The following is a 23,575-nucleotide window of genomic DNA, read 5'->3' as shown; positions in this document are numbered from 1 at the left end:
AGAATAAAATGTTCCCAATTTTTAAAAGCCCCAGAAACTAAACATCGCAGCGTAAACTAATCTTAAAAAATTAATCTTCCCTTATTACACATTGAGATAGCTAGATTTATCTGCAGTTCATAGAAATCCTTTTCAGGGCATAATTAACATAGTTGAACGTTTATTCATGAACCAACTATATTGTTGTTCTACAGTAAATGTTTATGGCTAAAAACATTGTGAAGCAGGACACGCAGTTCACAGTATTAATAAATTGTGTCTAACAACTGAAAACAGTTAAAAATTGAAGATAAAAAGGAGACAACTCATCTTACTCACCAACTCAAATTATGGCTCTTGACAGTGAGAGACATCCAGTCCAGAGCAGCTTACCCCTCTAGTCAGAGGAGGATATACTTGTGATTGACCTAAAAATTCAGTTAAGGTAGGGGAAAAAGGAAGGGAGAGAAAAAGTACTGGTCAGTACAAAATATTTTATTTATTTTGAACAAAGTTTTGTTTAAAAAAAATGAGATCACACACATTAAAATATGGAACACTGGAATGACAAATGGCCTAAACGGATCTAGATAGACTGAAGTTACAGTCAACATCATATATGCTCAGTCATTTTTTGAGAAGGTTTTCATTTTACAAACATTATCTTTTTATAACTGTAGGAGCTGGTTGATAAATATACTGGTCTTGGATCCAGCACAGAAGCATTTAAATCACAGGAAATAAATGGACAGATCATTGAATACTGTACTGCTACAGTACTCAATTTCTGCCACAAGAGGTTCTAAGTAACCTACATAAAATGTCAGTAGCATAACCAATATGCTGCAACAAAATGGATTACATTTGCAAGATCATTTTTTCAGGTCAAGACCCACAGAAATCAGCACACTACCTCTCACCTACCAAAGGTTCACCAGTTGAACAAAAAAACCCTTATGCAAAAAAGTTTTTCAGTACAAGTTGAATTTTGTTGATCCACATCACATCATATGCATAACAAACCGGATAAATAGTTGTAAATGTCAGAATTAGAACTGCTCTCCTCCTTTCCCTCCAGTGTAATCTTCTATTTCTTTTATTTGAGAAAACAGTCATACTTTAATTGAGAAATCAAATATAGACCTGTTAGTCTAATATCTGTTGTATGAAAGCTATTGAAATCTATAACTAAGGACAGAGTGACTGAGCACTTAAAGAAATGTAAACATTAGAGAGCGCGAACGTGGATTTGTAAAGGGTAGGGCAAGTCTAATGAACCTAACTGAATTTTTTGAGGAAGTAACTAAAGTAGTAGACAGAGGGATGTATATGGATGTAGTTTATATGGACTTCGAGAAGACATTCGATAAGGTACCATAGAAAAAACTGTTACCTAAAATTAAAGCTCATGGAATTGAAGACAAATTATTGATCTGATTAGGAGATTTGTTAGATAGTAGAAAACACAGTAAGGATAATGGATATGTACTCGAATTGTACTGAAGTGACTAGTGGTATCCCACAAGGATCTATGATGGGGCCTCAACTGGTCATTATATTTAGTAATGACTTAGATAGCATAACAGAGAGCCATACATCCAAGTTTGCTGATGACACTATGATTGATGGTATAGTGAGTAGTGTAGACTGGAGCATAAAATTACAAAGAGAGATTGATAGATTAAGTAAGCGGGCAAATGGATTTCAACACATGCAAGTGTGTGGTCATCCATTTTGAACCAAAAAAGGATAGATCAGTATCATTTAAATGGTGAAAAGCTAGGAACAGTGGAGGTCCAAAGAGATTTAGGGGTCTACGTACACAGATCACTAAAATGTAGCAGTCAAATACATAAAATAATCAAAAAGGCTACTGGAATGTTAATCTTTATAACTAGAGGGTTTGAATATAAAGGAGGAAGTTTTGCTGCAGCTATACAAAGCCCTAGATAGACCACATCTGGAGTACTGCGTACAGTTCTGGGCATCACACCGTAGAAAGGATGTATTGGCTTTGGCAGAAGTAAATACTATCAATAGTTGAGGCCCCAACACAGATCCCTACAGGACACCACTAGTCTCATCCTGCCAATTAGAGTACCTATCCATTATCCCTACTCTCTATCTCCCGTGGCTCAGCCAATTTCCGAACCAGGTCAATAATTTGCCTTCAATTTCATGGGCTTCTATCTTAGTTAACAATCTCTTATGTGGGACTTTATCAAATGTCTTCTGGAAGTCCATATAAATAACATCCATAGATATTCCCCTGTCCACTACTTTAGTCACATCCTCAAAAAATTCAATCAGGTTTGTCAGGCATGACCTCCCTTTCACAAATCCATGCTGGCTCTCTCTGATCAACTGAAAATTTGAGGTGTTCAGTCACCCTACCTTTAATTGTAGACTCTTGTAATTTCACGACAACAGACGATAGGTTAACTGGTCTAGAATTCCCTGGTTTTCCCTCTCACTATTCTTAAATAATGGAGTGACGTGCAATTTTCCAATCTAAAAAGAACGGTTTTTGAATCGAGAAAACTTTGGAAGCTTATAGTTATAGGGCATCTGCAATGTGCTTACCTACTTCCTTTAAAATCCTGGACGGGAACTATCTCGTTCTGGAGATTTTGTCACTCTTTAGTGCCATTAATTTCTTCAATACTGTTATTTTACTTGCGTTACTTTTATTGAGTCCCTGACCCGGATTCAATATTAGTTTCCTTGAGTTTTCCAGCAAACTATCCTCTTCCTCCACCGTAAATACTACTCATCATATCCTTTTCATTGACAATATTACAGTTATTAGTTTTGAAGGGGTTAACATTGCTCCTGACTACCTCTTTTTCCTAGTATAATTGTTAAAATTCTTCATGTTGATTTTGATATCCCTTGCAACTCCCCTTTTTTGTACCGGTTTTGTGACCCTTTGCTGTTCTTTGTAACTTTCCCATTCACCAGGATCTGTGCTTTTTTTTTGCATTTTTGTAAGCTTTTTCTTTTAGTTTTATGCTGTCCCTTATCACTTTAGTCATCCATGGATGTTTTTTTTTGCAAGTAGAGTTCTTGCCCCTCAGGGGCATAAACTGGTTCTGTATCTCGGGAAATTATTTTTTGAACATCTCCTACTGATCTGTTATTTTACCCATTAACAGATTTGCCCAGTTTACTGTGGACAGTCTGTCTCATCCTGTTGGAAGCCCGCCCTATCTAAATCCAGAATCTTAGTAGCTGTTTTATGTTTGTCCCTTACAAACACTATGTGGTCTCACTGAATGGCAAAAGGGCTGAATGGCCTATTCCTGGTCCTATGTACCATACAGGACAACAGCAAGTCTTAAAAAAAAAGAGAAAATTAGGTGGTCAGAAAGTTGTGATTATGTGAAGCTAAGAATAGGTTTTAAAAGATTGAAGTAAGTAAAGAGTGCCTCAGTTCTGAAGTCCTGGGAAAGGACGTGTAGAGTAAAGACTGCCCAAAATGGATAGAAAGAGACATGAGTGAATAAGCGAGACTAAGACTGATTGGAGTACAGTCGTGAAAGAGGATTACTCATCAACAAGCATTTTTCGTGCAAAAGTGGTGCTAGAAATGCCTCTCCAGATATGCAGCAATATTGAAATCTTGGATAGAATTAGGAGTTAGAGTGTATAAGTAGTCTTGGGTACTTAGAGTACAAGAGTTGAGGGGGAAAGCATTCAGCACACAAGAAAATCTTCTCAAAGGCTTTGGAAATGTAAAAAAAGAACTTAAAAATGCTGTATAGCCTCAGGAAATGTGTACAATGCAGTCACTGTAAGCCAACACAGCAGCTAATTTAGCTATAGCAAGTTAACGCAAACAGCAAATGAAATGAATGCCAGTTTATTCGATTTTGGTTGTGGGATGAATATTGGCCAGGACTCGGGGAGAACTCCCATCTCTTCTTTAAATAGTGCAATTTGATTTTTAAAAAAAAATATATCTGTACCAGTGGAAGGGACCTTGGTTTTAATGTTTCATCTAAAAATTGGAAAATCCGACAGTAGGGCACTGAAGTATCAGCCTAGATTATGTGCTCAAGTCTTGGAGTGGGACATTGAGTTAGAAAGTTTTGCATTTAAAGGCAGAAATGTTACCAATTAAAACAAGGTAACATTCAAGGTAGATGATGTCAAAGGCAATGATAGAGGATTCATCAAAGTATTGAAGAATACAGCTTTAGGAATGTGCAAGATAAATTTCAGGATTTTTGCTCATTCTTTTTCTTCATGGAATGGATTTTGGTATTGAGTATGGTTTAAAAACAAAGGGAATTCGCAGGTTTATAACAATATCACAAGCACTGAAAATATGCAACAAGGCCAGATAGGCCACTTTGTGGAATGTCACAGCACAGTGTCGGGTTCACACTGGATACAATGAGGGCAAATCTGATCCTATTAGCCAGAATGGCCTCCATTCATTGAGAACGGTAGATGGTCTCTTAATACCCACACCCTAAGGGGGTAGAGAGAGATAGATGTTTTATTGACAGGTTCACTTTTTGAAGCACCAACTTATCATCATCATAGGAAGGCCCTCTGAATCGAGGAAGACTTGCTTCCATCTAAAAATGAGTCCTTAGGTGGCTGAACAGTCCAATACGAGAACCACAGTCCCTGTTGAGGGAAAGGGTGGATGGGACAGGTTTGCCACACGCTCTTTCCGCTGCCTGCACTTGAGTCTCATGCTCTCAGCGATGAGACTCGAGGTGCTCAGCGCCCTTCCGGATGCACTTCCTCCACTTAGGGCAGTCTTTGGCCAGGGACTCCCAAGTGTCAGTGGGGATGTTGCACTTTATCAGGGAGGCTTTGAGGGTGTCCTTGTAACGTTTCCTCTGCCCACCTTTGGCTCGTTTGCCGTGAAGGAATTCCAAGTAGAGCGCTTGCTTTGGGAGTCTCATGTCTGGCATGCGAACAATGTGACCTGCCCAGCAAAGCTGATCAAGTGTGGTCAGTGCCTCAATGCTGGGGATGTTGGCCTGGTCGAGGACACCAACGTTGGTGGGTCTGTCCTCCCAGGGGATTTGTAGCACCATCTAAGGAGGAAGTCAGTGTTACAGTCCTCTCCCTGACTGGGAATACAGACAAAAGGATAAAATAGACACGTGGGTGTCCAGCTTTTAAACAAGAGACTGCAAGGTGTAGGCCCAGGGTTCAGAGTTGGAGGTCAGTTTTTGCAATATGTAATGGTCAGAAAGAAAGCACCAGAAATAAGCAAGTGAGCCCACAAAAGGGACAGGACATATTCTCTCTCTTCCCTCCCCCACACTCCACCATTTTGAGGACAGTAGCAAGATCAAGGTAAAAGTAGAATTAGCTTTGACTATTTGTTCAATATTGTCTGATCAATAGTTGTCTGCGAAATAAAACAGCCTAATATTTCTGGTCTCATCACAAGTGCTTCAGTCTACCTTCGGAAATACTGGAGAAGCATATATGAGGGCATGTGCAACAGTTATGCAGGCCAGGTCAGAACAAAAAGGGATCCTATTTCACACCTTCAGGTTACACTATTGTATAATTAGATATTGCCTGGTGTGGGAACACTCGACGCAAGGCGCTCAGAACGTTAACGGGAGTATTCGAGAGAATATTTAAGTCAAACCTGAAACTTGCAACAAACTGAAGCTCGTACCAGCAATCATAGATAAAGCCAGAACTCTCGAGGTAACTTTTAGGAAGTAAGAATAGAAAGGCAAATAGGCAGTAACTAAAAGGACAAGAGGGATCTCCTTTCTTTGGCATAGGGTGAACATGAGAACATTTCCACGGAAAAGGAATGGAGAGGTGCAAGTCTGGAGGCAACTTGAACATGAGAATAATGTCAACAGGAAAAGAAAGAAGCAACACACTGCAAGGTTCAAACTTGATGTTGCTAATGGCTGAACAAAATGAAGCAATGCATGGAAATTCTTTACTAATATCAAGATTAGAACTGGAAGAGAATAGTGAGGGTAAAGGACAGTTTCAGCTATAGGAGAGCTAATAACCATCAGTATGAGGGTGGAAAGAAGGATTCAGAGTTTATGAGATGTTGCTTTGACAAAGGACCAGGAGGAAAGGCAGGAAGCTTTCAGATTACACTTCAATAACATTTAATTTAGCAGCTTTTAATAGTGGGTTTACCAAAGCTACGAGAAGAGATAAAGTTGCTTCTCGATGCTTCTTGCTGTGTGATTAGCAGCATTAAAAAAAGACGCAATGATAGGCATAATTAAACTAAGATGTAGCACTAGATCAGACAGGAGGGAAAAGTAAGATATGAAATCTTCCATACCAGTTAGTACAATTACTTGAGGCACAAATAGATGAGTATGAGCAGCAAAATAGTGCAAACAGACCACAAAACTACACCAATGAATTATTGAACACCATCATAGTTGGTTAACTTATAGCACTGGATCAGAGTGCAATTTGCTTCAGAGCAGGATGGAGATAAGGAGACTGATACAGTACAAGAGTTAGGATTGGAGTAAGGAAAAAAAAGAGTGAAAGATGAAGTGAAAGTTTAAAAAAAAAGTGAACTAAAAAAAAGTTTAGCACCTATATAAGGACATCGAAATATCACTTTGTAACTTAGTGTCTGAGCGGTAGTAGTGACACCATAATCAGGCAATCTTAGATGATGTACCTTTTATAGAAACATAGAAAATAGGTGCAGGAGCAGGCCATTCGGCTCTTCGAGCACCGCCATTCAATATAATCATGGCTGATCATTCAACCTCAGTACCCCACTCCTGCCTTCTCTCCATACCCCTTGATCCCTTTAGCCGTAAGGGCCACATCTAACTCCCTTATGAATATATCCAATGAACTGGACTCAACAACTTTCTTTGGCAGAGAATTCCAGTTTCACAACTCTCTGGGTGAAAAGGTTTCTCCTCATCTCGGTCCTAAATGGCTTACCCCTTATCCTTAGACTGTGTCCCCTGGTTCTGGACTTCCCCAACATTGGGAACATTCTTCCTGCATCTAACCTGTCCAGCCCTGTCAGAATTTTCTGTTTCTATGAGATCCCCTCTCATTCTTCTAAATTCCAGTGAGTATAAGCCTATCCGATTCAGTCTTTCCTCATATGTCAGTCCTGCCATCCCAGGAATCAGTCTGGTGAACCTTCGCTGCACTCCCTTCAATAGCAAGCACGTTCTTCCTCAGATTACGAGACCAAAACTGCACACAATACTACTCAAGGTGTGGTCTCACCAAGGCTCTGTACAACTGTAGCACGATCTCTTTGCTCCTATACTCAAATCCCCTCGCTATGAAGGCCAGCATGTTATTTGCTTTCTTTACTGCTTGCTGTAGCTGCATGCCTACCTTCAATGACTGATGTACCATGTCATCCAGGTCTCGTTGCACCTCCCCTTTTACTCATCTATCACCATTCAGATAATAATCTGCCTTCCTGTTTTTGCCACCAAAGTGGATAACTTCACATTTATCCACATTATACTGCATCTGCCATGTATTTGCCCACTCACCTAACCTGTCCAAGTTCCCCTGCAGCCTCTTAGCATACTCCTCGCAGCTCGCACTGCCACCCAGCTTAGTGCCATCTGCAAACTTGGAGATATTACATTCAATTCCTTCGTCTAAATCATTAATGTATATTGTAAATAGCTGGGGTCCCAGCACTGAACCCTAAGACACACCACTAGTCACTGCCTGCCATTCTGAAAAGGACCCATTTATTCCCAATCATTGCTTCCTGTCTGCCAACCATTTCTCTATCCACGTCAATACATTAGCCCCAATACCATGTGCCTTAATTTTGCACACTAATCTCTTATGTGGGACCTTGTCAAAAGCCTTTTGAAAGTCCAAATACACCACATCTACTGGTTCTCCCTTATCCACTCTACTAGTTACATCCTCAAAAAACTCTAGATTTGTCAAGCATACCACAGTTCTGGTTGACAATGATACCATACAGGGGCTCATATCTTGTCCCAGATTACCAAACTTTCAGTCAGAACTAGTAAGATATTCAGCTGTTACAAATAAGGCTGCACCTTTTCAATAATTTCCCTTGCAGAGTTGCATGAGCCTGAAGATCAACAATGACCATATTTGGAACAATCTGCTTACTGGAGTAAACATAGTCTTGTCCTACACTGCACACACTGAAAATAACTGATACCATATACCAGGCTAAGTTAATGAATAGGAAAATATTAATTGATTTAGCCTGAAATATGAAGCACAAACGAATTCAACAAATACAAATATTGAACAAAATGACAGTGATGAAAGTTCATAGGTTAGTTAATTACTCTTATCAATAACTTCTGATGAAATAAAATTCTATTTGAGAAACAAAGTTCTTGCTACCGATGAGGTAAATTTAATAGGGTGCATTATCTTTACCATCTTTGGTATTGCTGTGATTGACATTGAAATGTGTCAAGTAAGTTTCATGTTTGACAAAATCCCCAAATTCATAATTAATTGAATTCTGAAAACTCCCATCTTCTTTTAGCAGCACAGAAAGTAATGACTTATGCTATTCTTCTAGCACACTAGATACTCATTAAACTGGTTTTCTTGAATAAAAACAATGCCAGCGCTACCTTTCAAAAATCCATCGATAAATTGAACATATGCATAGACTATTAGCTGACCAGCATTCTAGGTAACCACAATGGATAAATCATTCATTCAGGATACTGGACATGGGTACAGTAATGTAGTGGTTAGGTTGCTGGATTAGTAATCCAGAGCCCTAGACAATAATCCAGAGAGTAAGAGTTCAAATTGCATTTCTGAGTTAATGTATGCTGGCCGTTTTCCCCAACACTCGGATTTACTGAATTGGATACAGCAAATTGTAGACAGGGTTTTTGCATTTGGTGTCACCAGCCTCCTTCACACTGCAAGTCCCAACAATCCATTACTGGATTGTTTTTTCATCCACCAAAAGAAACAAGCAAATGGCAGCTGTGTCAAGAAAGTAGTAAGGGCTGGAAATTTGATTCTCAGCGATAATGGTATTTTTTCTCCAAAATTACCATTATCGCTTCGCTATCAGGCCTGAAATTCAAGCTTGAATTTGCGCAGCGGTAAAAATCGGCATTGCACGAGGATTCGCGGCGCAAACCGCGATACCGCTGCGAGTTGGGCCTAGGGAGGACGGAAAAACACCTAAATTGGAAAAAAAAAAAATCACAAAACATTTACAAGACACTTATCTATCGAATCGCTGCAAAAGAATTAAAAAATAAAAACTTTAACTTACCTTTTTGCAAGTCTTCATGCTTATTCGCTGCTGGCAGGCCTGCTATGACAGATTTTTCCGTTGGTATTTTTTGCACAAAATATGGGTGCGCAGAACCAAACTTTTAGCGAAAGCGATATTTCGAGTCTTGTATGGCAGCGGTCCTCTCTACAGCGGCATTTGAAAATCACCGCCAAAAAAGGTGAAATATCACCCAAAATTACGGTCGCAGAAATGTCGAATTTCCAGTCCCAAGTATTTTTTTCAAGAAATTATTCTCCAAAACTCTAATTTACAGTTTAAAAAAAAAGGATATAATGGCTTTGTGGTGCAGGACAAAGATGTTCAAACCATATTAAGCAAAAATTATAAATTAGTGAACAAATTGAAAGAATTAACTTATTAAAAATCTGGGTTAAACATCTGTTGGGTTAAACATATAAATAAGTACGACAGGATCAAAGTCTTAAGTGATGTGTGCGTGGCATGCATGATATGGCCTTGCCTAGACTCATGTAGGGTGAATACATATGTATGAAGTGTACAAAGTTAGCACTTCCCCCAAGCAGAAAGTTGTGCAGCTTGAAAGTAAACTGGACACCTAACAATACTCGGGAGGGAAACATTTTTCTGAAAGATATTCCAGAAGGAGTTCACCCACAAGTGAGGGTAGAAAAGGATCATCTGTGGAGCTGGATTTGTCTAATTTGTTTTGGTAAAGAAAAAGTGCAAAACAGAAGAGGATAACTGAGTGATTTAAAGGCACTAGAAAGTGAGTAATTCCCAATGGAGGAAACAGTACAGGTAGTAAGAATAGGTGAGTGGTGATCCTATAGTTGGGAGGGGAGCGGGGGTAGATAGTTTATTTTATAGATGTGATCAATTGTCTTCAATGACATGTTGCTTCCCTGCTGCAAATCTCTCGGGTGGTTTCCACCCCAGGGTATTAAAATAAATAGTCGAGGAAATTCCAAATTCACTAGCCATAATTTTCCAAAACTTTAGGTTCAGGAATTATGCCTTTGGATTGGAAAATTACAAATGTCACTCCATTATTTAAGGGAGGGAGAGAGAGAGAGAGAGAGAGAGAGAAAGAAACCAACCATCTACAGACCTGTCGGTTTAACATCTATTGTGAGGAAGTTAAAAAAAATCAGAGACAGTGACTGAGTACTTGGACATTTTTCAATCCTTTATGGCTATCGGTATGGTGCCAGAGGAATTGCTTACATTGCACTGCCCCTCAGACATCAAGATCCATTGCACGGCCCTGGACAACGTGGACCACTTCTCTTATCTCAGGAGCCTCCTATCAACAAGAGCAGGCATTGACAACGAGATCCAACACCGCCTCCAGCGCGCCAGTGCAGTCTTCGGAAAAGAGTGTTTGAAGACCAGTCCCTCAAAACGGTCACCAAGCTCATGGTCTATAGGCCCATAGTAACACCCGCCCTCCTGTATGGCTCAGAGACATAGACCATGTACAGTAGACACCTCAAGTCGCTGGAGAAATACCACCAACGATGTCTCCGCAAGATCCTACAAATTCCCTGGAAGGATAGACGCACCAACATTAACGCCTCGTCCAGGCCAACATCCCCAGCATTGAAGCACTGACCACACTTGATCAGCTCCGCTGGGCAGGCCACAGTTCGTATGCCAGACACGAGACTCCCAAAGCAAGCGCTCTACTCGGAACTCGTCCACGGCAAACGAGCAAAGGTGGGCAGCGGAAACGTTACAAGGACACCCTCAAAGCCTCCCTGATAAAAGTACGACATCCCCACTGACACCTGGGAGTCCCTGGCCAAAGACCGCCCTAGGTGGAGGAAGTGCATCCGGGAGGGCGCTGAGCTCCTCAAGTCTCGTCGCCGAGAGCATGCAGAAATCAAGCACAGGCAGCGGAAGGAGCGTGCGGCAAACCAGACTCCCCGCCCACCCTTTCATTCAACCACTGTCTGTCCCACCTGTGACAGAGACTGTGGTTCTCGTACTGGACTGTACAGCCACCCAAGAACTCATGCTAAGAGTGGAAGCAAGTCTTCCTCGATTCCGAGGGACTGCTTCTTATGATGATTTAAAAAGGGAGAAAATTGATAGACTGAGTAATTACAGGCCTGTCAGCCTAACCTCGGTGTTGGGAGAATTGTTGAGAAAAATTCTGACAGCATTAATTGTCATTTAGAAAGACACGGATTAATCAAGGACAGTTAGCATGGCTTTGTTATGGGATGATCATGTCTGACTAAGTTGATTTGAATTTTTGATGAGGTAACAAGGAGGGTTGGTGAGAGTAGTGCATTTGAGGTAGTCTACAATGTACCTAGGTATGTAAAGAGAAAAAGGTTAGTAAAGACAAACGTAGGTCCCCTGCAGTCAGAATCAAGGGAAGTCATAACGGGGAACAAAGAAATGGCAGACCAATTGAACAAGTACTTTGGTTCGGTATTCACTAAAGAGGACACAAACAACCTTCCGGATATAAAAGGGGTCAGAGGGTCTAGTAAGGAGGAGGAACTGAGGGAAATCCTTATTAGTCGGGAAATTGTGTTGGGGAAATTGATGGGATTGAAGGCCGATAAATCCCCAGGGCCTGATGGACTGCATCTCAGAGTACTTAAGGAGGTGGCCTTGGAAATAGCGGATGCATTGACAATCATTTTCCAACATTCCATTGACTCTGAATCAGTTCCTATCGAGTGGAGGGCAGCCAATGTAACCCCACTTTTTAAAAAAAAAAGGAGGGAAAGAGAAAACAGGGAATTATAGACCGGTCAGCCTGACCTCAGTAGTGGGTAAAATGATGGAATCAATTATTAAGGATGTCATAGCAGTGCATCTGGAAAATCGTGACATGATAGGTCCAAGTCAGCATGGATTTGTGAAAGGGAAATCATGCTTGACAAATCTTCTGGAATTTTGAGGATGTTTCCAGTAGAGTGGACAAAGGAGAACCAGTTGATGTGGTATATTTGGACTTTCAGAAGGCTTTCGACAAGGTCCCACACAAGAGATTAATGTGCAAAGTTAAAGCACATGGGATTGGGGGTAGTGTGCTGACGTGGATTGAGAACTGGTTGTCAGACAGGAAGCAAAGAGTAGGAGTAAACGGGTACTTTTCAGAATGGCAGGCAGTGACTAGTGGGGTGCCGCAAGGTTCTGTGCTGGGGCCCCAGCTGTTTACACTGTACATTAATGATTTAGACGAGGGGATTAAATGCAGTATCTCCAAATTTGCGGATGACACTAAGTTGGGTGGCAGTGTGAGCTGCGAGGAGGATGCTATTAGGCTGCAGAGTGACTTGGATAGGTTAGGTGAGTGGGCAAATGCATGGCAGATGAAGTATAATGTGGATAAATGTGAGGTTATCCACTTGTGGTAAAAACAGAGAGACAGACTATTATCTGAATGGTGACAGATTAGGAAAAGGGAAGGTGCAACGAGACCTGGGTGTCATGGTACATCAGTCATTGAAGGTTAGCATGCAGGTACAGCAGGCGGTTAAGAAAGCAAATGGCATGTTGGCCTTCATAGCGAGGGGATTTGAATACAGGGGCAGGGAGGTTTTGCTACAGTTGTACGGGGCCTTGGTGAGGCCACACCTGGAGTATTGTGTACAGTTTTGGTCTCCTAACTTGAGGAAGGACATTCTTGCTATTGAGGGAGTGCAGCGAAGGTTCACCAGACTGATTCCCGGGATGGCGGGACTGACCTATCAAGAAAGACTGGATCAACTGGGCTTGTATTCACTGGAGTTCAGAAGAATGAGAGGGGACCTCATAGAAACGTTTAAAATTCTGACGGGTTTAGACAGGTTAGATGCAGGAAGAATGTTCCCAATGTTGGGGAAGTCCAGAACCAGGGGTCACAGTCTGAGGATAAGGGGTAAGCCATTTAGGACCGAGATGAGGAGAAACTTCTTCACCCAGAGAGTGGTGAACCTGTGGAATTCTCTACCACAGAAAGTAGTTGAGGCCAATTCACTAAATATATTCAAAAGGGAGTTAGATGAAGTCCTTACTACTCGGGGGATCAAGGGTTATGGCGAGAAAGCAGGAAGGGGGTACTGAAGTTTCATGTTCAGCCATGAACTCATTGAATGGTGGTGCAGGCTAGAAGGGCTGAATGGCCTGCTCCTGCACCTATTTTCTATGTTTCTATGTCCCACATGACAGACTGGAAGAAAAGTAAAAGCCCATAGGATCCAAGAGAAAGTGGCAAGTTGGACCCAAAATTGGCTCAGTCACAAGAAGCAAAGGGTAATGGTCAATGGATGTTTTTGTGACTGGAAAGCTGCTTGAACAAGGTCCGCAGGGCTCAGTACTAGGTCCCTTGCTTTTTGTGGGACAGGTTGAACTGCCTTTATCCAGAACTCCCTTATCCGGAACCGCCCCATGACCAGAACCATTCCCGGCCACCGGGTGGCACATGCGCACAACTCTAACATGAACAAATTGAAGTCCTTCCTCACTGCCGACTCCCGCAATCGCTGGCCTGACCCCGCGATCCACAGACCCCCCATGATCTCTCTGCCACACTCCCAGCCCCAATATCCTTGCTCAGTACCTGTACCATCCAATTTAACATGACCACCCCTTGTCCGGAAAAATCCCTTATCCAGAACAGGCCAGGTCCCGAGGGTTCTGGATAAGGGAGGTTCAACTGGTATACATCAATGATTCAGACTTCAATATGGGGGACATGATTAAGAAGTTTGCAGATGATACAAATATTGGCTGTGTGATTGACAGTGAGGAAGAAAGCTGCAGACTGCAAAGATATCAATGGACTGGTCGGGTGGGCAGAAAAGTGGCAAATGGAATTCAATCCGGAGAAGTGAGGTAATGCATTTGGGGAGGGCTAACAAGGCAAGGGAATACACAATAAATGGTAGGATACTGCAAAGTGCAGAGGAACAGAGGAACTGGGAGTGCATGTCCACAGATCCCTGAAGGTAGGACAGGTAGACAGGATTCTTTCCTTTATTAGCAGAGGCACAGAATACAAGAGCAGGGAGGTTATGCTTGAACTGTATACCACACTAGTTAGACGACAGCTAGAGCACCGCCTGCAGTTCTGGTCACATTACAGGAAAGATGTGATTGCACTAGAGAGCGTACAGAGAAGATTTACGAGGATGTTGCTTGGACTGGAGAATTTTAGAAATGAGTAAAGATTGGATAGACTGCAGTTGTTTTCTTTGGAACAAAGGAGACTGAGGGGAGACTTGATTGAGATGTCAAAAGTATGAGGGGCCTAGATAGAGTGAATAGCAAGGACCAACTTCTCCTAGCAGAGGTCAATAACCAGGGGGCATAGATTTAAAGTAACTGGTAGAAGGATTAGAGGAGAGATTTTTCACCCAGAGGTTGGTGGGGGTCTGCAACTCACTTCCTGAAAGGGTGATAGAGGCAGAAACACTCACCACATTTTAAAAGTACTTGGATATGCACTTGAACCAACTTGGATATGCTGTAACCAACCTGGCTATGGACCAAGAACGGAAAAGCGGGATTAGGTTGCTAGCTGTTTTTCAGCCAACACAAACGCAATGTGTTGAGTGGCCTCTTTCTGTGCCATAAATTTCTATGATTCCAAGTATCAGCTGATCAAAGAGAGTCAGCATGGATTTGTGAAGAATAGGTCATTTTTGACTACAGTTGAAATTTTTTTTGAGGAGATCACTAGCATTGTGGATTGGGGAATGTCTGTGCATGTTGTCTATATGGACTTGAGAAGGAATTTTATAAGGTGCCAAAAGAGATTACGGTCAAAAATGAGAGCGCATGGAATTAGAGATAACTTTGTGATGACACGAGTCATGAATTGGTTGAGAGGTTGAAGACAGTAGGGATAAATGGTTTAATTGGAGATTGGTGGGATACGACGAGTAGTTTTTGCTAGGCATATATATCGGGGCCTCAGCTTTTCAGGTGGAACAGGTTAGAGGTGCTAAATGGCATAATCCTGTGTCAGCCTTGGCTCTGGCAGCACTCTCGCCTCGAGTCAGAAGGTTGTGGGTTCAAGTCCCACTCCAGAGACTTGAGCACATAATCCAAGCTTAGACTTCAGAGTGGTGCATTTTCAGAGGTGCCATCTTTTGAATGAGGTATTAATCCTCTCAGGTGGATGTAAAAGATCCCAATGCACTATTTTGAAGAGCGTTCTTCCCTGTTCCTGGCCAATATTTATCCCTCAACCGACATTACTAAAATGTATTATCTGGTCATTATCATATTGCTGCTTGTGGGACTTTGTGGTATGCAAATTGGCTGCCATGTTTTCTACATTACGACAGTGACTACAGTTAAAAAGTACTTAATTGGCTGCAAGGCGCTTTGGGACATCTTGAGGTTGTGAAAGGCGATACATAAATGCAAGTTCGTTCTTCTCTGTTTTTAAATCCCAGCATGGTAGTTTGAGAATTTGAAAATAAAGGCAGATACAGTCCTCACTACTTACACCATTCCCGTTTATCCCGGACAGCTGCCTATCGGACAAATCGTGCTAACCATTTGCCATTACCATGTGTGTCTATTACAAAGCTTAAACTATATTAAGCTATTTTGGGTAGTTCCCGATTACCTGTCATTAAGTCCAACCCCCACCCGTCCCCCTCGAGAACTCCTGCCACTTTTGCGAACCTTCTTGCTGGCTGCAGAGCTGGACACATTCCGGCTGTTTTAAACCTTTGAAAGAGGTTTCTTCTCATTGGTTTTAAGTATGATCCAACTTTAAAAATTTAAGGAAGTGAGTTAACACTTTGCTGTTTTGTTTTAAGTTGAGAGAGCACACCCAACCTGATTAACACACCACACCCTCCTACAGACACCCGATGGCTCCAGGGCTTTATGACAGAATAATACAGGAGGCCATTCGGTCCATCGTGCCTGTGCCGGCTCTTTGGTGGAGCTATTCAATTAGTCCCACTCCCCTGCTCTTACCCCATAGCCCTCTAATTTTTTTCTTTCAAGTGTTAATGCAATTTCCTTTTAAAAGCAACTATTGAATCGATCTTTCAGGCAATGCATTTTACATCACAACAACTTGCTGTGTAAAAACCTGTTTCCCCATGTTGCCTCTGTTTTTTTCGCCAATCACCTTGAATCTGTGCCCTCTGCTTACTTACCCTTCTGCCACTGGTAACAGTTTTTCCATATTTACTCTATGAAAACCAATAATAATTTTGAACAGCTCTATCAAATCAAACATCTCAGAAAAGTTGAGATTCATCGGTCATCAGTGCAGGCTTCCAAAACACCCTCTGTATGTGAACAAAATTATCCAGAGTTCTTTTATGCCTCCAATACTTCAGATGATGTTTTGTGTTACACTGGCCACTAAATTCAGTGGGCAAATCGTGTTCACATTAACGTGCCAGCTATAAGCGGTGAGGACTGCATCAGTGAGTAACCATGAAGCTGTCAGGTTGTCGTAAAAACACAACTGGTTCACCAATATCCTTTAAGACAGTGTTGTCCAAAGAAATTGTTGACTAGCAACAGGCATAGCTACCGTGGTACTGTTTTAGTCACTGCACTAATTTTAGTAGGGATTGCCTTGCACAATACCTGCCTCGCTCTCTAGCCACAAAGTGGTTGGATGCTGCTTGTCCATTGCCATAACATGGCCTATTGGAGCTGTTCTTTATTGGCTGGGCTTGCTTGGGATGATTATTCTGATTGGTTGAGTTGACCATTATGATAGCGGCCTTCTATTCTGGAGGACCATATAAAATAACATCCATATATATTCCCATGTCCACTACTTTAGTCACTTCGTCAAAAAATTCAATCAGGTTCATCAGGCATGACCTACCCTTTACAAATCCATACTGACTTCCTCTGTTGAGCGGAAAATGTTCATGGTGTTCAGTCATTCTATCTGTACCAGAGGAACTTCTTGCTTTTCTTCAAATAATGCTGTAATCTTGAAAGATATACATTAATCACTGGAATGGGCAGTGGGGGGGGGGGGCTGGGATGTCTCATCCAAAGCACTGTGCCTCCAAGAATGTAACAAGCCCTGTGTATTGCATTGAGGTGTCAGTCTGGAAGTTTACAGCACAGGAGGTGACCATTTGACCTATTGTTTCTTTTAAATGATACAACTGTCTGTGTCTGAATGGACTGGTTGGGCAAAATGGGCGGTTTCTGTGCCATATATCCTTTGAAAACTATTTTCTACAGCAAAGTATTCCATACTCCAACACACCATGAAGAGATTTCTCGTAACTGCTCTCCTCACTCTTAGTGTCAAAAGTGATGACACGCGTCACGGACTCCCCAAACAGAGGAAGATGTATCCTTATTCACTCCATCAAAATCCTTCACATGTCCTGCAATGGGGCTTGAATCCACTCAGTGTACCAACTAAGGCAAGCTCAAAGCTTAAGGAGAAGGATTTTATTGAACAAAATCCCTCAACATAGAGATTGGCTGATGTGATTTTTGGTGGTGGTGGGTGGGAGCGAGAAAGAGGAGTATGAAAAAAAGGGAAACTATAATGAAATGCTCAACAGAATCTAAGCTTAAAATATTGGCCCCAAAATTTCTGTCAAACTAATGATGAGGCTAATAGCATTCGTTTAAGTGCAAATACCACTACAATTTCAGGCGTGGGTAGATGTGCCATTAAACGTGAAAATCAAGTTGTTGCAGTCAGAGATGCACTGCTCCATTGGTTCCTATTGAAAAGGATCAAGTAGCGTTAAGTTTCTGTACTTGTACTATACTCAGAAACATAGAAACACAGAAAATAGGTGGAGTAGGCCATTCGGTCCTTCTAGCCTGCACCGCCATTCAATGAGTTCATGGCTGAACATGCAACTTTAGTACCCCATTCCTGCTTTCTCGCCATACCCCTTGATCCCCCTAGTAGTAAGGACTACATCTAACTCCTTTTTGAATATATTTAGTGAATTGGCCTCAACAACTTTCTGTGGTAGAGAATTCCACAGGTTCACCACTCTCCGGGTGAAGAAATTTCTCCTCATCTCGGTCCTAAATGGCTTACCCCTTATCCTTAGACTGTGACCCCTGGTTCTGGACTTCCCCAACATTGGGAACATTCTTCCTGCATCTAACCTGTCTAAACCCATCAGAATGTTAAACGTTTCCATGAGATCCCCTCTCATTCTTCTGAACTCCAGTGAATACAAGCCCAGTTGATCCAGTCTTTCTTGATAGGTCAGTCCCGCCATCCCAGGAATCAGTCTGGTGAACCTTCGCTGCACTCCCTCAATAGCAAGAATGTCCTTCCTCAGGTTAGGAGACCAAAACTGTACACAATACTCCAGGTGTGGCCTCATCAAGGCCCTGTACAATTGTAGCAACACCTCCCTGCCCCTGTACTCAAATCCCCTCGCTATGAAGGCCAACATGCCATTTTCTTTCTTAACCGCCTGCTGGACCTGCATGCCAACCTTCCAATGACTGATGTACCATGACACCCAGGTCTCGTTGCACCTTCCCTTTTCCTAATCTGTCACCATTCAGATAATAGTCTGTCTCTCTGTTTTTACCACCAAAGTGGATAACCTCACATTTATCCACAATATACTTCATCTGCCATTCATTTGCCCACTCACCTAACCTATCTAAGTCGCTCTGCAGCCTCATAGCATCCTCCTCACAGCTCACACTGCCACCCAACTTAGTGTCATCCGCAAATTTGGAGATACTACATTTAATCCCCTCGTCCAAATCATTAATGTACAATGTAAACAGCTGGGGCCCCAGCACAGAACCTTGCGGTACCCCACTAGTCACTGCCTGCCATTCTGAAAAGTACCCATTTACTCCTACTCTTTGCTTCCTGTCTGACAACCAGTTCTCAATCCATGTCAGCACACTACCCCCAATCCCATGTGCTTTAACTTTGCACATTAATCTCTTGTGTGGGACCTTGTCGAAAGCCTTCTGAAAGTCCAAATATACCACATCAACTGGTTCTCCCTTGTCCACTCTACTGGAAACATCCTCAAAAAATTCCAGAAGATTTGTCAAGCATGATTTCCCTTTCACAAATCCATGCTGACTTGGACCTATCATGTCACCGCTTTCCAAATGCGCTGCTATGACATCCTTAATTATTGATTCCATCATTTTACCCACGACCGATGTCAGGCTGACCGGTCTATAATTCCCTGTTTTCTCTTTCCCTCCTTTTTTTTTTTTAAAAAGTGGGGTTACATTGGCTGCCCTCCACTCGATAGGAACTGATTCAGAGTCAATGGAATGTTGGAAAATGATTGTCAATGCATCCGCTATTTCCAAGGCCACCTCCTTAAGTACTCTGAGATGCAGTCCATCAGGCCCTGGGGATTTATCGGCCTTCAATCCCATCAATTTCCCCAACACAATTTCCTGACTAATAAGGATTTCCCTCAGTTCCTCCCCCTTACTAGACCCTCTGACCCCTTTTATATCCGGAAGGTTGTTAGTGTCCTCCTTAGTGAATACCGAACCAAAGTACTTGTTCAATTGGTCCGCCATTTCTTTGTTCCCCGTTATGACTTCCCCTGATTCTGACTGCAGGGGACCTACGTTTGTCTTTACTAACCTTTTTCTCTTTACATACCTATAGAAACTTTTGCAATCCGTCTTAATGTTTCCTGCAAGCTTCTTCTCGTACTCCATTTTTCCTGCCCTAATCAAACCCTTTGTCCTCCGCCGCTGAGTTCTAAATTTCTCCCAGTCTCCGGGTTCGCTGCTATTTCTGGCCAATTTGTATGCCACTTCCTTGGCTTTAATACTATCCCGGATTTCCCTTGATAGCCACGGTTGAGCCACCTTCCCTTTTTTATTTTTACGCCAGACAGGAATGTACAATTGTTGTAGTTCATCCAATGTCTGCCATTGCCCATCCACAGTCAACCCCTTAAGTATCATTCGCCAATCTATCCTCGTCAATTCACGCCTCATACCTTCAAAGTTACCATTTCTTTAAGTTCTGGACCATGGTCTCTGAATTAACTGTTTCATTCTCCATCCTAATGCAGAATTCCACCATATTATGGTCACTCTTCCCCAAGGGGCCTCGCACAACGAGATTGCTAATTAATCCTCTCTCATTACACAACACCCAGTCTAAGATGGCCTCCCCCCTAGTTGGTTCCTCGACATATTGGTCTAGAAAACCATCCCTTATGCACTCCAGGAAATCCTCCTCCACCGTATTGCTTCCAGTTTGGCTAGCCCAATCTATGTGCATATTAAAGTCACCCATTATAACTGCTGCACCCTTATTGCATGCACCCCTAATTTCCTGTTTGATGCCCTCCCCAACATCACTACTACTGTTTGGAGGTCTGTACACAACTCCCACTGACGTTTTTTGCCCTTTGGTGTTCTGCAGCTCTACCCATATAGATTCCACATCATCCAAGCTAATGTCCTTCCTACCTATTGCATTAATCTCCTCTTTAACCAGCAATGCTACCCCACCTCCTTTTCCTTTTATTCTATCCTTCCTGAATGTTGAATACCCCTGGATGTTGAGTTCCCAGCCCTGATCATCCTGGAGCCACATCTCCGTAATCCTGATCACATCATATTTGTTAACATCTATTTGCAGTTAATTCATCCACCTTATTACGGATACTCCTTGCATTAAAACACAAAGCCTTCAGGGCTTGTTTTTTTTAAACACTCTTTGTCCTTTTAGAATTTTGCTGTACAGTGGCCCTTTTTGTTCTTTGCCTTGGGTTTCTCTGCCCTCCACTTTTCCTCATCTCCTTTCTGTCTTTTGCTTTTGTCTCCTTTTTGTTTCCCTGTCTCCCTGCATTGGTTCCCATCCCCCTGCCATATTAGTTTAACTCCTCCCCAACAGCACTAGCAAACACTCCCCCTAGGACATTGGTTCCAGTCCTGCCCAGGTGCAGACTGTCCGGTTTGTACTGGTCCCACCTCCCCCAAAACCGGTTCCAATGCCCCAGGAATTTGAATCCCTCCCTGCTGCACCACTCTCAAGCCACGTATTCATCTGCGCTATCCTGCGATTCCTACTCTGACTAGCACGTGGCACTGGTAGCAATCCCGAGACTACTACTTTTGAGGTCCTACTTTTTAATTTAGCTCCTAGCTCCTTAAATTCGTTTCGTAGGACCTCATCCCTTTTTTTAAACCTATGTCGTTGGTACCAACGTTCACCACGACAACTGGCTATTCTCCCTCCCTTTTTAGAATGTCCTGCACCCGCTCCGAGACATCCTTGACCCTTGCACCAGGGAGGCAACATACCATCATGGAGTCTCGGTTACGGCCGCAGAAAAGCCTATCAATTCCCCTTGCAATTGAATCCCCTATCACTATCGCTCTCCCACTCTTTTTCCTGCCCTCCTGTGCAACAGAGCCAGCCACGGTGCCATGAACTTGGCTGTTGCTGCCCTCCCCTGATGAGTCATCCCCCTCAACAGTACTCAAAGCAGTGCATCTGTTTTGCAGGGGGATGACCACAGGGGACCCCTGCACTACCTTCCTTGCACTGTAGATACAAAGTAAATTTGCCACAAAAAGTTAAGTGTTGTCATTTCAAGTCGAAATACCCTTTTAACAAATTGGCAAGGATTAATTACTGCCAGTCAACCTCTCTATCCTTCAGTGCCACTTTTTAAAAAAAATCTTTGGGGTTTTGCATTTTTTGTGAATGGGTTTGTTCAAAAACTTAGCAATCGGGGCTTGCATTTATGCATAATCATATGGTTTTGACATGAGCATCTGGCCCTCAGCTCTGAAAGGTTGGATATTTGTCTTCTACGATATGCAATATACTATATGCCAGAGGTGAGGTGAGAATGACTACCCTTGACATCAAAATAGCATTTGACCGAGTGTGGCATCAAGGAGCACTAGTAAAATTTAAGTCAATGGGAATCAGGGGGGAAACTCTCCACTGGTTGGGGTCATACCTAGCACAAAGGAAGATGGTTGTGGTTGTTTGAGGTCAATCATCCCAGCCCCAGTACATTGTTGCAGGAGTTCCTCAGGGCAGTGTTCTAGGCACAACCATCTTCAGCTGCTTCATCAATGATCTTCCCTCCATCATAAAGCCAAAAGTAGAGATGTTCAGTTCCATTCGCAACTCCTCAGAAAATGAAGCAGTCCATACCCGCATGCAGCAAGTCCTGGACGACAGCCAAGCTTGGACTGATAAGTGGCAAGTAACATTCGCGCCACACAAGTGCCAGGCAATGGCCATCGCCAACAAGTGAGAGTCTAACCACCTCCCCATGATATTCAATGGCATTACCATAGCTGAATCCCGCACCATCAACATCCTGGGGATCACCATTGACCAGACACTTAAACTGGACCAGCCACATAAATACTGTGGCAACAAGAGAGGGGTCAGAGGTTGGGTATTCTGCGGCGAGTGTCTCACCCAAACTCCCCAAATCCTTTCCACTATCTACAAGGCACAAGTCAGGAGTGTGATGGAATACTCTCCACTTGCCTGGACGAGTGCAGCTCCAACAACACTCAAGAACGTCGACACCATCCAGGACAAAGCAGCCCGCTTGATTGGCACCCGATCTACCATCTTCAACATTCACTCCCTCCACCACCGGCGCACCGTAGTTGCAGTGTGTACTATCTGCAAGATGCACTGCAGCAACTAACCACGGCTTCTTCGGCAGCACCTCCCAAACCTGCAACCTCTACCACCTAGAAGGACAAGGGCAGCAGGCGCATGGGAACACCATCACCTACAAGTTCCCCTCCAAGTTACATACCATCCCGACTTGGAAATATATCGCCGTTCTTTTATCGTCGCTGGATCAAAATCCTGGAACTCCCTCCTCAATAGCACTGTGGGAGTACCTTCACCACAAGGACTGCAGCAGTTCAAGAAGGTGGCTCACCACCACCTTCGCAAGGACATTTAGGGATGGGCAATAAATGCTGACCTTCCCAGTGGTGCCCACATCCCAGAACGAATAAAAAAAAACAAATTGGGCGGGGAAGGAGGCATTGGAATTGTAACATCTTCTGCAATACCTTCTCCCACTAGAATGCAAAGCAGCTTAACCTGTCGTGTGTGTACGTGCAATGAAGAATTAACAATAGTTTACAATTCACATGCTTATCACTTCAGACTAAAATGGGATGTGAGGCATGTTACAACAGGTAGTAAAAGCACTCGACACAATATCCGCTGGAATCTGTGTACAAGTTTAATTGAACTATACAAGCTCCAATCATAACTATTTTCTGTGCCATTTGTGTTATTCGAGTAGATATCATCGAATGGTATCGTTCATTACAGTTTGTTGTACTCTTCATATAATTCTGAGCTGATACTATGATAATACAGTTGGCAAACCATTTCAGCTTTATACAAACACAGCGAAAGTGAGA

The 23,575-nt window shown here is 42.6% G+C and overlaps 1 long non-coding RNA gene across 2 annotated transcripts in view; it reads right to left on the bottom strand.

Annotated features, from left to right (window-relative positions):
- The window catches only part of LOC139276271 (uncharacterized), a 73,596-nt gene that overhangs the window by 7,613 nt on the left and 42,408 nt on the right, over window positions 1-23,575 (bottom strand). For both annotated transcript variants that reach the window (XR_011595892.1, XR_011595891.1), the window contains exon 3: window positions 319-407. This is a non-coding gene — a long non-coding RNA (uncharacterized lncRNA). The remainder of the gene's footprint in view (window positions 1-318; window positions 408-23,575) is intronic.

The sequence above is a fragment of the Pristiophorus japonicus genome, chromosome 11 (genome assembly GCF_044704955.1).
Source record: "Pristiophorus japonicus isolate sPriJap1 chromosome 11, sPriJap1.hap1, whole genome shotgun sequence".
Taxonomy (NCBI): domain Eukaryota; kingdom Metazoa; phylum Chordata; class Chondrichthyes; family Pristiophoridae; genus Pristiophorus; species Pristiophorus japonicus.
Note: the sequence above shows the minus strand (reverse complement) of the source record. Positions and strands in the feature narration are given on the sequence as shown.